Raw genomic sequence first — 14,575 nt, 5'->3', positions numbered from 1 at the left:
CAGACCACTCACACTGAGAAAGGAATTCAGGAGATGGCCTTTAAAGTCTTTTTAAAAAGAGGCATTTTCTACAATCCCTCCTCCTCCATTTGAATTACCTTTCTTTCCACATTTCAAAGTGCTTTTCAATCAAAAGGAAGCCAGAAGTTCCTAAGTGTAAGATGAATAGCTCCATCCAGGGGCAAGCAGATAGCTCTCCCAAAGTCAGGTATCTCAAATAATATCTATTTAAAAGTAATCCAAAACAACTTTGGCAGAATATCTCACTAACTGCTTATTGAATTTTTGCATTATGCATGACTTCTTTACGTATTTTATTATTATTCAGTTGTTCCAGGCATGTCTGACTCTTTGTGACCCCATTTGGGGTTTTCTTAGCAAAGATACTGGAGTGGTTTGCCATTTCCTTCTCCAGCTCATTTTACAGATGAGGAAACTGAAGCAAACAGGCTTAAGTGACTTGCACAGAGTCATACAGCTAGTAAGTTGTGAGAGGTCACATTTGAACTCAGGTCTCCTGACTCTAGGGCCAGTGCTCTAGCCACTGTACCACCTGCTCCCTTTTTGTATATGGAATCATATTCTTAGATAATTAACTAAATTTTGAATAGACATTTATGTGGTCTCGTTGAAAATAGGACCATCAAAAACCAGAAACTTGGCAAAATTGCAGTTAAATCAAATTTCATTCCTATGGGGGAGTTTCTAAAATTTAAAATATTCATGTGACTATGGATAGATAGGTTTAACGTAAGATATACATCCTTAATACTCTAGAAGAAACAAAGAATAAAAAGGCAATGTCATGTCTTCATGGACCTGGAATGGGGGAATAACTGAGTTCAAAATCTGCCTCAGAGACTTACATAGCTGTATGAATCTGGACAAATTACTTAACCTAGTCTGAGCCTTGGTTCCTTCATCTGTAAAATGAAGATAATAAAAGTACCTACTTTCCAGGGTTATCGTGAAAATATACTTGCCTTGTTGATTGACTTTTTCCTTTCACTTGAACACTTGGAGGCCATTGTAGTGTTATTGATTGGCCTAATTTCAATATTGTTGTGTCTCAGGGAATAGGGAGGTCTAAGGAGAGGGAGAGAGATGGCAGAACAGCTGGTGTGTGGAGTAGCCAGAACACACACAACATTTATTAAGTTTGTTGTCTTATATGGGTTCCATTCTTGCCCCTCAAAAAACAGCTACAGGGGCAGCTAGATGGTGCAGTGGATAGAGCACCAGCCCTGGATTCAGGAAGACCTGAGTTCAAATCTGACCTCAGACACTTGAGACTAGCTGTGTGACCCTGGGCAAGTCACTTCACCCCATTGCCTCGACCAAAAAAAAAAACAAACAACTACAAAAGTAACATAAAAGATCACTGATCACAAGTCACCACAATAGATAATATAACAATAATGAAAAACTTGAAATATTGTGAGAATTACCAAAATGTGAGAATTACCAAAATGTGACACAGACACTGTTGGGAAAATGGCATGGATAGAGTTGCTTGACCCCAAATTGCAACAAACCTTCAGTTTGTAAAAAAACCCCACAATATCTGCAAAGTACAATAAAGCCAAGTACAATAAAATGAGGTATACCTGTATACTGATGTAGTGTTAATTCTTAAACTCAAATGTAGGCAATTGTCCATTTAACCAGACACACCCGTAGTTATAAAAACTACCTATAATATCCAAAGGATACTGTGGATGGCTAAGTGGTGCAATGAGTAGTATTTAGGGCCTGAAGTCGGCAAGACCTGAGTTTAAACCCAGCCTCAAACACTTATTAACTACGTGATCCTGGGCAAGTCACTGTAGTGCTCTTTGTTCAGTTTCCTCATCTACCTTCTAGGGTCATTATGAAGATCAAATAAAAAAATTGGCAAAGTGCCTGGCACATAGTAGGTGTTATATAAATGTTAGCTATTATTATTTTTACAGAATAAGTTAGTGAAAAACTATAGACCAGAGGGTGACTCCAAATTTTAAGTGATAAAATCTTTCACTTTAAAATAAAATGTTGGTGGAACTCTTGCAGTAGAATCTCTTTAAATGATTTTTAAATATTTAATGGCAGTAGTATTAAATAATAAGCTAATTTTTAAAAATTGTACATTTCCAGATCAATTCATTCCAAATCTTTATTACATCCAACATTATGAACAACTTATTTAATGAGAGGAATGAACTATTTTGTAATCTGTGCTTTATAACTGGGAAGATACGATGGTTCAGGATAATTTTTATTTTTTCCTTTACTTAAATATACTAATGGGGGGATGTTCAATGAGGTTGAATTTTACATTTGTATTTGCTAGGTTATTCCTAATTTGGCTCGAACCATGGAATCTATTTTTAATTTAGCAACATAACACACTTTCCACAGAAATAACTTAGAAGGAAACCTAAATTGTAGTTATTTATTGTTATATTTGTTTGCATTCTTTCTTTATTTGTGGTCTGATATTCAAATTAGCTTCACAGACGTTTGTTTCATCACTAGTGTATTGATTTGCTTTCTTGGCATTTGCCCAATAAGCTACAATGAGCTTTGGTGCAAATTTCTTAAACTAATTAAAATTAATCTTTTAAAAGAGAATAAGAATATAAGGGGGGGGAGTATACCTTACATACCTTACATCCATTTGATAACTGATTTCAGATCCCTGGCTCTACATTTTGATTCTATGGTTGATTTCAACCAAAATTCACTGATTTATTTCCCCCCTCAGCTGAATGTACACAGTGTGCAAGGCTGACAAAGACAGCAAGCTGTCTTTACAACTTTCTTCTTCGGGAAAATCCTAGATCTTCACACAACAAAATTTGAGATACAGTGCTGTAAGAAAAAAGAGCTGACTTTTTGTCACCTAGGATGTAGGCCTTTCAACAGGCATTGGTTTGGGAGTGTGTTTTACTTTGCAAAGATGAAGAATAGAATATAAGAATACAGAAGATATATCCCATATTTCATAGGATACTTCTAGGATGCCCTAAAGCACTTAGCAAGTAAATGCAATATCTTTTTATCGCTTCATCCATAAGCAGGAGAGGCTTCGTCTTTCACGGGGCTACATTATATAAGCTAAAACGAACTAACAATAGTAAAGTGATTTGAAATCTTGGATGATTGATTGGAGTCCCCAGAGGTCTACAGTTATCAAGCAATCAGTAGGACATAATTTCTCTATAGGGAAATAGCAAAGACTCATTCATTCTAGTAAGACCCTGTTCCAAAGAAAGCCCCCAGCGAGGACTTAGAACAGTTTTGAAATTCCCTTCTCAGGCTTAAAGAACGCCTGGAATTCAGTGGCCTTTAGCCAATGAAAAGAGAGGCTGCTCCTACAGCGGATAGACCTCTGGATTTGGAGTCAGAGGACTTGGGGGTCCTCTGTCTACGACCTCTGCCACTAGTTAACAGTGCGGCCTTGGGCAAGTCTCTCGACCTCTGGCCCTCACTTCCTTCGTACTTGGTTGGCCTGGATGGCCTCCCTAAATCTAAGATCCTGTGCTGTCTGACTCATATTTGTAACAACCCTTCAGAAAGGTACTGAAAATTCACCAGCCTATTGCATTAAAAACAAACAAACAACTCCATTCCACGGTATCCTTCTTTCACCTCTCAGGTGGGTTTATTTAGACTCTGAATTTCTCCAGTGAGCTACGCACACAATAGGTGCCTAATAAATGTGGAAATGTAGCAGGTTAAATGAAGTAGAAAGGAAATACAAAACTTCACCACTCACTGCTCCCACTGTGAGTATGGGATAGGGGACTACAGTTTATCTGTTAAGTGTTATTTTCTAGCTAGCTTTTCCAGATTCCTCAAAGTAACACCTTTCCCTCCAACTCTTTTCCTCTAGGATCCCTGCAGACACTAATTAACGAAGTTATCTCTGGCCTCCGACATCATCAAGAAAACACTTGAGGGACAAGCAAACAGAAACGCGCAAAGGCCCTTTTAATCTCATTAATAGAGTCTCAGGCGAAAGTGAAACAGTTTCAATCCAGGATGTGTCCTGAACAATTCCAGGCTGGGGCCGGACTGAGGAAATGGGGGCACTTCCTTCTGAACACCTGCAGCCCCAAGTGAGGAATGAAGGGGCTAAGGGTGGAGGAGACCTGCTTCCACTTTGGAAAGGAGCAAGTGTACAGACGCCCTGACCTGGGCAAGGGTCTCCTTCCTCCATAACCAAAATAGCGCAAGCCCCAAAGCAAGAGCCCAGAAAAAGCAGATTAAAAAAAGGAGAGTTCGGGTGTAACCTCCCACACTAATTAAAATAGGATTTCTGTCCCCCAGACTAGGCAGAGACACATGCAATTTTCACTGCGTCCGCCTCCACCAGTGCCCCGGGGCGCAAAGGGCTGGGGCCGAATGCCGCAAATCCTTTAGCGCCCAGCGTCCTAAAGGTACTGCCAGGAGGAAAGGAAGTCCCGGCGACGCCCTGCCCAGCCTCGGCACGTCTGGCTCAGCTCGGTTTGAGCAGTGCTCCTGGCTCCCTAGGGAAGCCTGCGCGCCGCCAGTACCAGCCCAGGCGCCTGGGCTCCTTGCCCTGGAGGGAGGGCGGGAATGGCTAGAACGGGGAGCGGGGACGGAAAGGAGGGTACTTGCCTGGAGCCGTTGGCCTAAACTGCGGGTGCGGGACAGCCACAGCCCGAGGTGAAGAGAGCGCAGGGAGGACTTTAGTCGGAGAGCTCCGCTTTCCCTGCTGTTCGCGCCCAATCGGGCAGCTGGCGGTACAACTTCTCTGTGGCCTCTGGGCTGCCCCCACTGCTGGCTGGCGACTCCTCGGAGCCGGAGCGCGGGGCTCTTAACCCGGGACTGGGTGTGTGAGTCGCTGCCGCTCCTATGTATGTATTATTGTGACTCAGGCTATTTCCTGTTTGGAGGTTTGGGAGAAAGGAGGAAAAAAAAGAGAGCGGCAAGCCATCCAGGGTGGGGGAAGGGGCAGTAGTTACGCCTCCTCCCGGCACGGCTTCCCTGGCGTCCAGGTGAGCACCCTGGGGTGCTGCTCCTAACGTCCTCGGCTGGGAAAGGTACGGGACAGGAGGGGAAGCGAGCGGCAGCCACAGCCGCCCCGACACCTGTTTCTCCGCTTCCCGAGGGAAGCAAGGTTCGGGACGAGTCCGGCTGCTGCTTTGGGGAGTGGGACGGGAAATGCTGGGGCGAGTGCGGCCGCCAGGGTGCCCTCCCTAAGCCGCCGGGCTCGTGAGCGCCCCACCCAGAGTACTCTTACATTGGCTCTGCTCTGCCAAAAGGTCCCGGAGAAGCCTGGCCCGGGCCCTCAAGGTTTCCGCCGTGATTTCCAATCGCTCTGTACCCCCTCCCCTCTTTTTTCTTGCCCTGATTTCCTTACTGATAAACTTCTCAGTGCATCGGGAGGGAAAGGTTACAGTTCATTGGCTCCAGGCCTCAGGATCTCTGGAGCCGAGGTCCACCCCTGCATCAGAATGGCAAGGAGGCAGTTTGGGGGCTGGCTGCCCAGGGGACGGGTGCGCATCGGCCGCGCTGCCCCCCGCGGTGGAAGGGAGGGGGCCCAAGATCTGGGAGAAAGTTAACCCTTTCCCTTAGTTTTCGCTTCGCCCTTCCCCACCCCCTTCCCAGCCTGGGGATCCCCAGATCTTGCTCTTCCAGAAATACTGGTTCCTTGCTCTGAGACAATAGGTGTGGGATGGGACTGAGCTCAGCACGCGGTACTTAGTCACTTCACTGGATCTGTGCTGGCCCAACCACAGGAGCCAGAAACTATCACGGTGATAAAAGCATTCTCTACCAACCAGGTGTTGCTTCTTCTCTTATAAGTAGGTATGGAAAACCTAGTCTAGAAAATCTCGAATCTTGAGTAATAATAATAACTACCATTTGTATTGTAGAACACTTAAAAATTGCAAAGGGCTTTACACAATCTTAATTGAGACTCAGAAAAGCCCGGTGAGGTAGGTGCTACAGGTTTTATTGCCCCCATTTTAAAGGAATGGAAACTGAGGCGCAGAGAGGTTAAACGACTTGCCCATGATCACACAGGAGAAAGTCGTTCAATTTTCTCTTAGTAACTGTCTCTGGATATTCTTGGGGTGGTTTTTTTCTCACAGGGATGATTGTTTAAGGCAAAAATTCTCAAAACGTCCAAGAGTTTTTGAGTTGTTCGTACTTATAAATAACCAGTCACATTTTATATAGCTAACACATTAATAAAATACCATTTATTTTAATTCGTTCTCATAAAAGTAGTCTCTCTCCCCCAGTGACAAACAGGCACGTAACCAATAGGATCTTCGGCTTTTTCCCCTAGTTTTCAACAGACAAAAAAGTTTGAAAACCATTACTAGAAGAGTAGTGGTTTATTATTATTATTATTATTATTATTATTATTATTATTATTATTTTAATAAGTCAAGCATTCATGATGTTATCAATGTGGAAACTCCTTCCTGGGTGCAGATTCAAAATCCTTAGCCTTCTTGAGTTCCTGTAGCTTTAAAAAAATAGTGCATTAACCAATGGACAACCTCTGTGAACTTAGCTAACTTTGAATAACTGTGGTAGACTGTCTTGGGAAGTACCTGAAGCCTTTTCCCTTTGGTAGGGCCTGCCAAGAAGTGAATCAAGGTCACCACTTCACTATGTTGAGTCACTGGAACAAGATTTTAGTGTCTGATTTTTATAATTCATAAAAGGAGCGCAAATCCATGTAGCCTCTTGAGTGTTTTCCTCCAAAATAAATGTGTACATGTAACATATTTCCCACAATAGAATATTATCTCCTTGAAGGCAGGGACTGTTTCATTTTATCTTCCTGTCCCTCAAAGACTTTAACAGTATTTGCCTAGTAGTAGTCACTTAATAAATGCTTGTTGATTCATTGATTGTACAATCCTGCAGGGCATTTTTTAAGCATTGTACTCCACAGAAGAGAATAAAGACTAAAGTCTCTCCTCAAAAGTATCTTTTATGTTAAAATCATTCAAGATTTTGTCTATAATTGATGGGATTATCTTCTAACCTTAGGTGCCTCCTCCGGGCTCTGTCCTGAGCCCTGTTTTCCTCTGCCTCTATACTATTTTACTTGGTGATCTCTTCAGCTGCCATAGATTCAGTTGTCCTCTCTATATAGATGATTCTTGGGACTTATTAAGGGTGGCACAGTAGATAGAAAGCTAAACTTGGAATTAGGAAGACTTGAATTCAAATAGGGCCCTAGACACTTAGCTGTGACCCTAGGCAAGTCAGTTAACCTGTTTGCCTCGGTTTCCTCATCTGTTAAATTAACTAGAGAAGGAGATGGCAAACCACTTCAGTTTTTTGCCAAGAAAACCCCAAATTGAGTCACAAAGAGTCAGGCAGGACTGAATAACAACAAACAACCTCTCCGCTGATCTCCAGTCTCAAACTGGATGTCTCATAGACACCTCAATCTCAACACGTCATTGAATATGCCCCCTTTTCTCCAGACACTGCTATCATCTTGGTGTAAGCCCTCATTGTCTGACCCCTGAACTCTTGCAATAGGCTTTTTTCAGTTCCTCTGCCTCTGCCTACTCCAATCCAACTTCCACTCAGTCATCAAAGTGATTCTCTTAAAGTGCAGGACTGTCCATGTCCACACTCTCCTCAATGGATTCTAATAGCTCCTTGATTCACAAGAGTCAGACATGACTCAAACAACTGAGAAACGAAAACTTTTCTCCAGGAGTAGCCAGGTAGTACAGAGGTTAGAGTGCCAGGCCTGGAGTCAGGAAGACTCATCTGCTTGAGTTCAAATCTGGCCTCAGACACTTACTAGCTATGTGATCCTGGAGAAGTCATTAAACCTTTTTGCTCAGTTTCCTCATCTGTAAAATTAGCTGGAGAAAGAAAGTGATTCACACTCTAGTACCTTTACCAAGAAAACCCCCAGTGGGGTCACAAAGAATCAAACATGTCTAAAAATGCTGAAAGTATCTACTATGTGCCAGGCCCAGAGTCAAGAAGATCTGATTTCAAATGGGGACAAAATGGAGAAGGAAATGGCAAATCACTCTGGTATCTCTGCCAAAATACCCCACGGATGAGTTCAGACAGGACTTAACAAGAAATGAGCCAGACACAAGTTCTGGGGATACAAAAAGAGGCAAAAAATACTCTCTGCCCACAGGGAGCTTGCAATCTAATGAGGAAAACCATACACAAAAAGAAACTAAAAAAGAGGGTAAAGTGGAGAGAGGAGGAAGGGGGTGGGCCTGATGTTTGATGGAGCCCAAACCAAGCAGAATGGCTGATAGAAATTGGAGAGTTACCTATAAAAGTTCTGAATGTTCATAGTCCTCCGTAAAGGACTTTGGAGGAATTTAGTACTTTACCCACCATTTTCCAGTCAGAGGGGAGAGGCTATTGAGGGGTTAAGAAGGTGCTGAATATCAAAAACTGAGTCTGTGTGGTGATGAGATTTCTGGTGATCAGCTTATCCTGGGTGGGACATGAAGTTCCTAGGAACCCAAACTGTAGGAAAGCTGCTGATGGAAGGTGGAGACAGCACTGGAGAGTCCTGATCTGTCTACTTAGAAGACCATTAGCAAATCATTTCACCTCTTTAGGCCTGTTTTCCTCATCTGTAAAATGGGGATAGTAACACTTTATAAGCTTAAAGTACTTAAAACACTTTATAAACTTAAAGTGCTATTTAAATGTTCCTATTGTTATTTTCCCACTGCAGTGATCTATAGCCAGGGTCACATATAGGAACTTTGTACTAACTGAGTAAGTTAGATGGAGGGGTCACGTCCAACTGGGGCCTGCATAACCCAATGGATAAAGGCCCTCAAAATACCCCAGTTATATTTACAGTCTTGGTTGCAGAATCTTTAGTAATTCTGTCTCTCTCAAGAGTCAGTGAAGGACCCACATGTATAAAAATATAGCAGCTCTTGCTGTAGTGGCAAAGAATTGGAAATTGAGGGGATACCCATCAACTGGGGAATGGCTGAACAAGTTGTGGTATATGAATATAATGGAATACTATTGTGCTATAAGAAATGATGAGCAAGGGGACTTCAGAAAAACCTAGAAAGACTTGTATGGACTGATGCTGAGTGAAGTGCACGTTGCGCAATGACTAATAAACTTAGCTCTTCTCAGCAATGCAAGGATCTAAGACATCTTCAGAAGTTTCATGATGGAAAATGCTATCCACATCCAGAGAATTATGAAGTTGGAATGCAGATCGAAGCATACTGTTTGCTCTTTTTTTTCCTTCTGTTTTGTTTCTTCTTTCTTGTGGTTCCTCCTATTGGTTCTAATTCTTTTTTACAACATGACTAATGTGAAAATATGTTTAATAGGAATGTATATGTAGAGCCAACATCAGATTGCACGCCATCTTGGGGAGGGAGGTGGAGAGAGAGGGGAAGAAAATTTAAAACTCAAAAGCTTATGGAAGTGATTGTTGAAAACTAAAAAGAAATAATTTTTTAAAAAAAGAGTCTGTGCCGTAGTACCACTTCTCACTGATGTCCTTAGTTAGAAACCCTCTTAGCTTTTTATTTTTGTTTTTTTAAATATATTTATTTTCAATTTTCAACATTTACTTCCATAAGGTTTTGAGTTTTAAATTTTCTCCCCCTCCCATTTCTTCCCCACCCCTCACCCAGACGGCATACAATCTGATATAGGCTCTAAATATACATTCATGAGAAGCATATTTTCCCATTAGTCATGATGTAAAGAACAATTAGAACTAACAGGAGGAACCACGAGAATGAAGTATTAAAACAAAACAACAAAGGAAAAGGAGAGCAAATAGTATGCTTCCATCTGCATTCAGGCTCCATATTTCTTTCTCTGGATGTGGATAGCAACTTCCATCATGAATCTTTTGTAGTTGTCTTCCAACATAGCTTTTTGAACTACCATTTTGACTCTTGTTGGTAAAGAAAACAACTTTCTTATTATGCCAGGTGCCCTATTTTAGGGTGTGATTTGACCCCTTTTACTTCCTGTTATTGTAGGGTACAGGTGAATGGGACTGGGTTATATCAATGTCAGCACTCAGAAAACAGTAGCTGCCTGTCATTAGGGAGGCAACAAAATAGGGCTTTGTCTCTCTGGGAGGAATAAATAAGGAGGGATGGTGGCTTTTCCTGGTGTCCTAGTTCCAGTTGGAGTATAGGAGAACTGATCGATGTACCTAGAGCCAAGAACTTTGTGTCCTTGGCTGTATGCTGTACGTATGTTACTGTACGTCACAGTAACACCCTTGTGACCACCTTCTCTTTCAGTTCCCTTGAGGTTTTCCATTGTTTGGTTTTAAAAGTGGAAATGTCTCATAAAATGTTGTTTTGCTGATTACATTAAAATTCTGAACAATGAATACAGCATGTCCCCAGAATTTAAAAAAAAAAAAGAGTTGGTAGGGACAAACAGGGCAATGTCAATCATTGCCCATGTAAGTAGTATCCCTTTCTTTCTTTGAAATTATTTTTCAAAAAATGATTCAACTTTTGAAATTCAGCTTCTATTTATGTCCTTTCAAACACAATAGATAAGAAAAGAAGCATTTTTGTATGTAAAATGGGATCAGTTGGATGCAGAGTAAACCAGAAAAAATAGTATACAAAATTACTACAATAAGGTACATGAAGAGAGCACTAAATAACCTAAGTAATTGAAATAACCAAGGTGACTTAAAAAAATTTTTTTTTAGGGGCAGTTAGGTGGTGCAGTGGATAGAGCACCGGCCCTGGATTCAAGAGAACCTGAGTCCAAATCCGGCCTCAGACACATAACACTAGCTGTGTGACCCTGGGCAAGTCACTTAACCCCACTGCCTAGCAAAAAAAAAAGATGATTGCACATGAAACTGCTAATTTATTATGTACAACTTGCTATTCCTTTTAAATATATCATAAAGTTATCATGTAAATTTCTTTTTTCCCCTTTTTTCCTTTCCTCCCCTCCTCCCAGAGATGGTTACCATTAGACAAGAATATGTATATATGTAAAATCATTCTATACATACTTCTATTTATCAGTTCTTTCTCTGGATGCAGATTGTATTTTCCTTCATATGTTCTTTGCAGTTAATTTGGGTATTTATAATAGTCAAAATTATTTATTTGCTCAAAGTTCTTCTTAAAACAATGTTGTTGTTACTGTATACAATGTTCTCTTGGTTCTGCTCATTTCGTTCTTCATTATTTACTGAAAGTCTATCCATGTTTTTCTAAGATCATTGAGCTCATCATATCTTATAACACAGTAGTATTCCATCACAATCATATACCACAACTTGCTCCCTAATTGATGAGCATCCCCAAAATTTCCAGTTCTTTGCCACCGCAAAGAAAGCTGCTATAAAAAAGGAAAAGAACCTATATGTGCTAGGTAATTTTACTAATGAACCTGGGCCTGTAGGTTCAAATCTTGCCTTTGACACGTACTAGCTGTGAACCTCTGGACAAGCCACCTGACCTCTCAGTGCCCCAGGAAGCTCTCTGAGACTGCCCAATCTGTAGAGACAGAAAAAAAAGTGTCATGGCTATGATATTCCAAAGAAGTTCTCCCAAATAAAATGGAAGTATATAATTTTGGTTCTGTCATAAATACTCCTACTCTTACTCAATACATAAGAAGCACAATTGCTTAAGTGTGAATGATAATTCCTAAACTATAATTGTATTGTTCAGTACTTGGGTGCACACAGTGGGCCAGTAGCTTTTGTGCAGCATAGTACTATGTCCTTGTTTCTCACAACAACCTTTCTCATTCAGGTATCTAAGCCAACTGGAAATGATGAAGCAATTCTAGCTCCAGAAGCAATGGTGCCTTTTGATATTTGTGCTGTATTTTATTAGTCTTCAGTAGAAATTATAGGGTTTTTCACTCATGGTTTTTACTGTATGTGCATCCCGAGCCATGAGCCATTGACAGTCATCTCGACTTTTATCTTGCCCCTGGACTTTGATGACTATGGAAGAGATAATGAGACTGACAACTCTGCCTTACTTAAATCCAATTTACTTGCAAGTAAAGCCAACACCGATACACATTGTACCTTGACTCCAACATCATGATGTCATTGGTCTTCTTCTCAAATGAAGGATTAACAACTATTGTGTGTGATTCACAGACCCTGGGAGCAACTGGACTGTGTATATTATTTTTTACAAGCTTTCTGCCAGGCAAAGTCCAAAACGTGAGCCTATGTCTCCCAGAAGTTGGGAAGCATGTTATGCAATCAGGCAGAAGTTTTCTAATCTGTATTTTGCAAAGCTTTGGTTAAAGACAAGATCTTTAAGTGCCAACTATTGTAAATGTAAGAGCTTCCTACCCTAGCACCTAGCAATTGCCTGGTACATAGCAGGACCTTAGTAAACGCTTGTTGATTAGACAATTCTGAAGAACTTATGATAAAAAAAAAAAGGAATGATGAAAAATGATGGAGTCTGAATGCAGATCAAAGCATACTTTTGACTTTCTTATTTTTCTTGTTCGTTTTTATTTTTGTTTTTGTTCTTTGGTTTATGTCTTCTTTCACAATATTACTAATATGGAACTATGTTTTGCACGTCTGTGCATGTGTAACCTATATCAAATTGTTTGCCTTCTCAATGAGGGAGGGAAGGAGAGAATTTGGACCTCAAAATTTTTAAAATTAATATTACATTGTTTTTACATGTAATTGGAAGAAAACTGTTAAGACTTACAAAAAAAACCCAAATGTTTGTTGAACAAGTGATGGGACATCAAAGAAATGTTCTTTAAGATAGCCTGAGGGTAACAAGTAAATTCCAACCCATCTCCTAAAAAGATGCCAAAACAATTTTTCTGAAAGTTTCTTTCTGCTATCCAACAAATTCCATTAGCTCCCTTTTACCCCTAGGGTCAAATATAAATGCTGGCATTTAAAATTTGTCACAACTTGCCTATCTTGCTAGGTATATAGCTCATTATCACCCTTTATAAACACCATGGTACAGTCATGCTGACCTATGTGCTGTTCTCATACATGATGTTCCCATCCACCATTTTTAGGCTTTTGTAAGAATTAATAAAATATCACCATGCCCTCAGTTCAGTTCCTTGAACTGAGTGGAAAATTACTGAAAAAATAATTATTATAATAGCTAACATTTCTATAGCACTTTAATGTTTACAAGGCATTCTATAAATTTTAATAGCATTTTATTTTCACAGAAACCCTGGGAGGTAGGTGCTATTGTTTTCCACATTTTCTACAGATGAGGAAAACAAGGCAGAGTTTTTAAGTAACTTACTCATGGTCACATAGCTAGAATTTGACCTCAGATCTTCCTGACTCCAAGTCTAGCACTCTATCCACAAAGCCACCTAGCTGGAAGTCAAGTGACTACTCAAGGGCACACAGGTGGTAAATATCAGACCTAGGATTTGAACCCAGGTTCTCTAAATCCAAATTCTCTTTGCTTTCCACTATACCATGCTGCCTCACAAGCCAAAATCTTTCATTTCAGGAGTTTCCAACCTGGGTGTGCATAGTTCCCGGGGGTATGTGAAACTTGTTAATAGAGTATAATTAATAATAACTATATTATCATATCAAAATATTCTAAAAGTAATAGCTAGTAGGGAAAAAATGTGTTAATTTGAGTTTTCCTTATAAAAGTTTAATGAATCTATTTAATTTCTTATGTTTGTGTGCATCGTAAACTCTAGAATTTATTTCCTTTCATATTGAATATGAAATACATATAGGAAGATTTACTGAAAACCAAGGATCTGAAAAGGTTTGGGAACCCTTGTTTCAAATTGTCACACATCCTCCCAGAAACCTTCTCTCTAAATACACCGATTTCCTTTGCTAGACTGTGAGCTTCTCCAGAGACCACATTGTTTCCATTTTGGTTAATAAAGACATGTTGGTTAATCAATTCACACTTGATCTTATAGCTCTGAATTTCTACAACTTTTGAGTCTGTTGTGCATAAGTTAGCCCTTAAATATATACTAATCTTCCATGGTTCTGTGTAGAGTTGTATTCTCTCCTACTGAAGTGGGAATTAGTTATGGGGAGGGATTGTAACATTTTCCATATTTGTAACCCCTATGTTGAAGCATGGTAGTTATGGGACCCAGGGCAAGTCATTAACCTCCCAGTGCCACAGGAAACTCTCTAAGACTATCAATTTGCCCAACAAGTATCAGTCTGCATCACTGTAGGGAATTCCCTAACACAATGAAATCTTAAGTTTGGAAAATAAAGATACATAATCACAAAATTTGAGAGTTGGAAGGGATCTTAGTTGCCCTCTAGTTCCAACCCCATACAATAAGAATCCCCATCATAACATATCCTACAAGCAGTCACCCAGCTTCTGCTTAAAGACCTTAAAAGCACTGCAGTCCACCACTTCCAGAGGCTGCCAGCCTACCTTTCTTCGAAATAGCTCTAATTGTTATGAGGTTTTTCCAGACCTCAGGCCTAAATTGATCTCTTTGCACTTCTACATTTTCTTACTGGTCTGCTTTCTGGGACCAAAAGGAACAAGTCTAAACCTTCCTCCATCACATGACAGCCTTTCAAATATTTCAAGGCAGCTATTGTCTCCCT

At 40.4% G+C, this 14,575-nt stretch overlaps 1 long non-coding RNA gene across 1 annotated transcript; it reads left to right on the top strand.

Moving 5' to 3' along the window:
- The first annotated feature begins 4,473 nt into the window (after nt 1–4,473).
- On the top strand, nt 4,474–13,899 carry LOC144456839 (uncharacterized). The gene is made up of 2 exons (XR_013486008.1): nt 4,474–5,048; nt 11,757–13,899. It is a non-coding gene; the product is annotated as an uncharacterized LOC144456839 (long non-coding RNA).
- Nucleotides 13,900–14,575: the final 676 nt, after the last annotated feature.

Source organism: Phascolarctos cinereus, unplaced genomic scaffold (assembly GCF_003287225.1).
Source record: "Phascolarctos cinereus isolate Bilbo 61053 unplaced genomic scaffold, phaCin_HiC Scaffold_4;HRSCAF=312, whole genome shotgun sequence".
Classification (NCBI taxonomy): Eukaryota; Metazoa; Chordata; class Mammalia; order Diprotodontia; family Phascolarctidae; genus Phascolarctos; species Phascolarctos cinereus.
The sequence above is the reverse complement of the archived record's forward strand: the minus strand, read 5'-3'. Positions and strand labels throughout refer to the sequence as shown.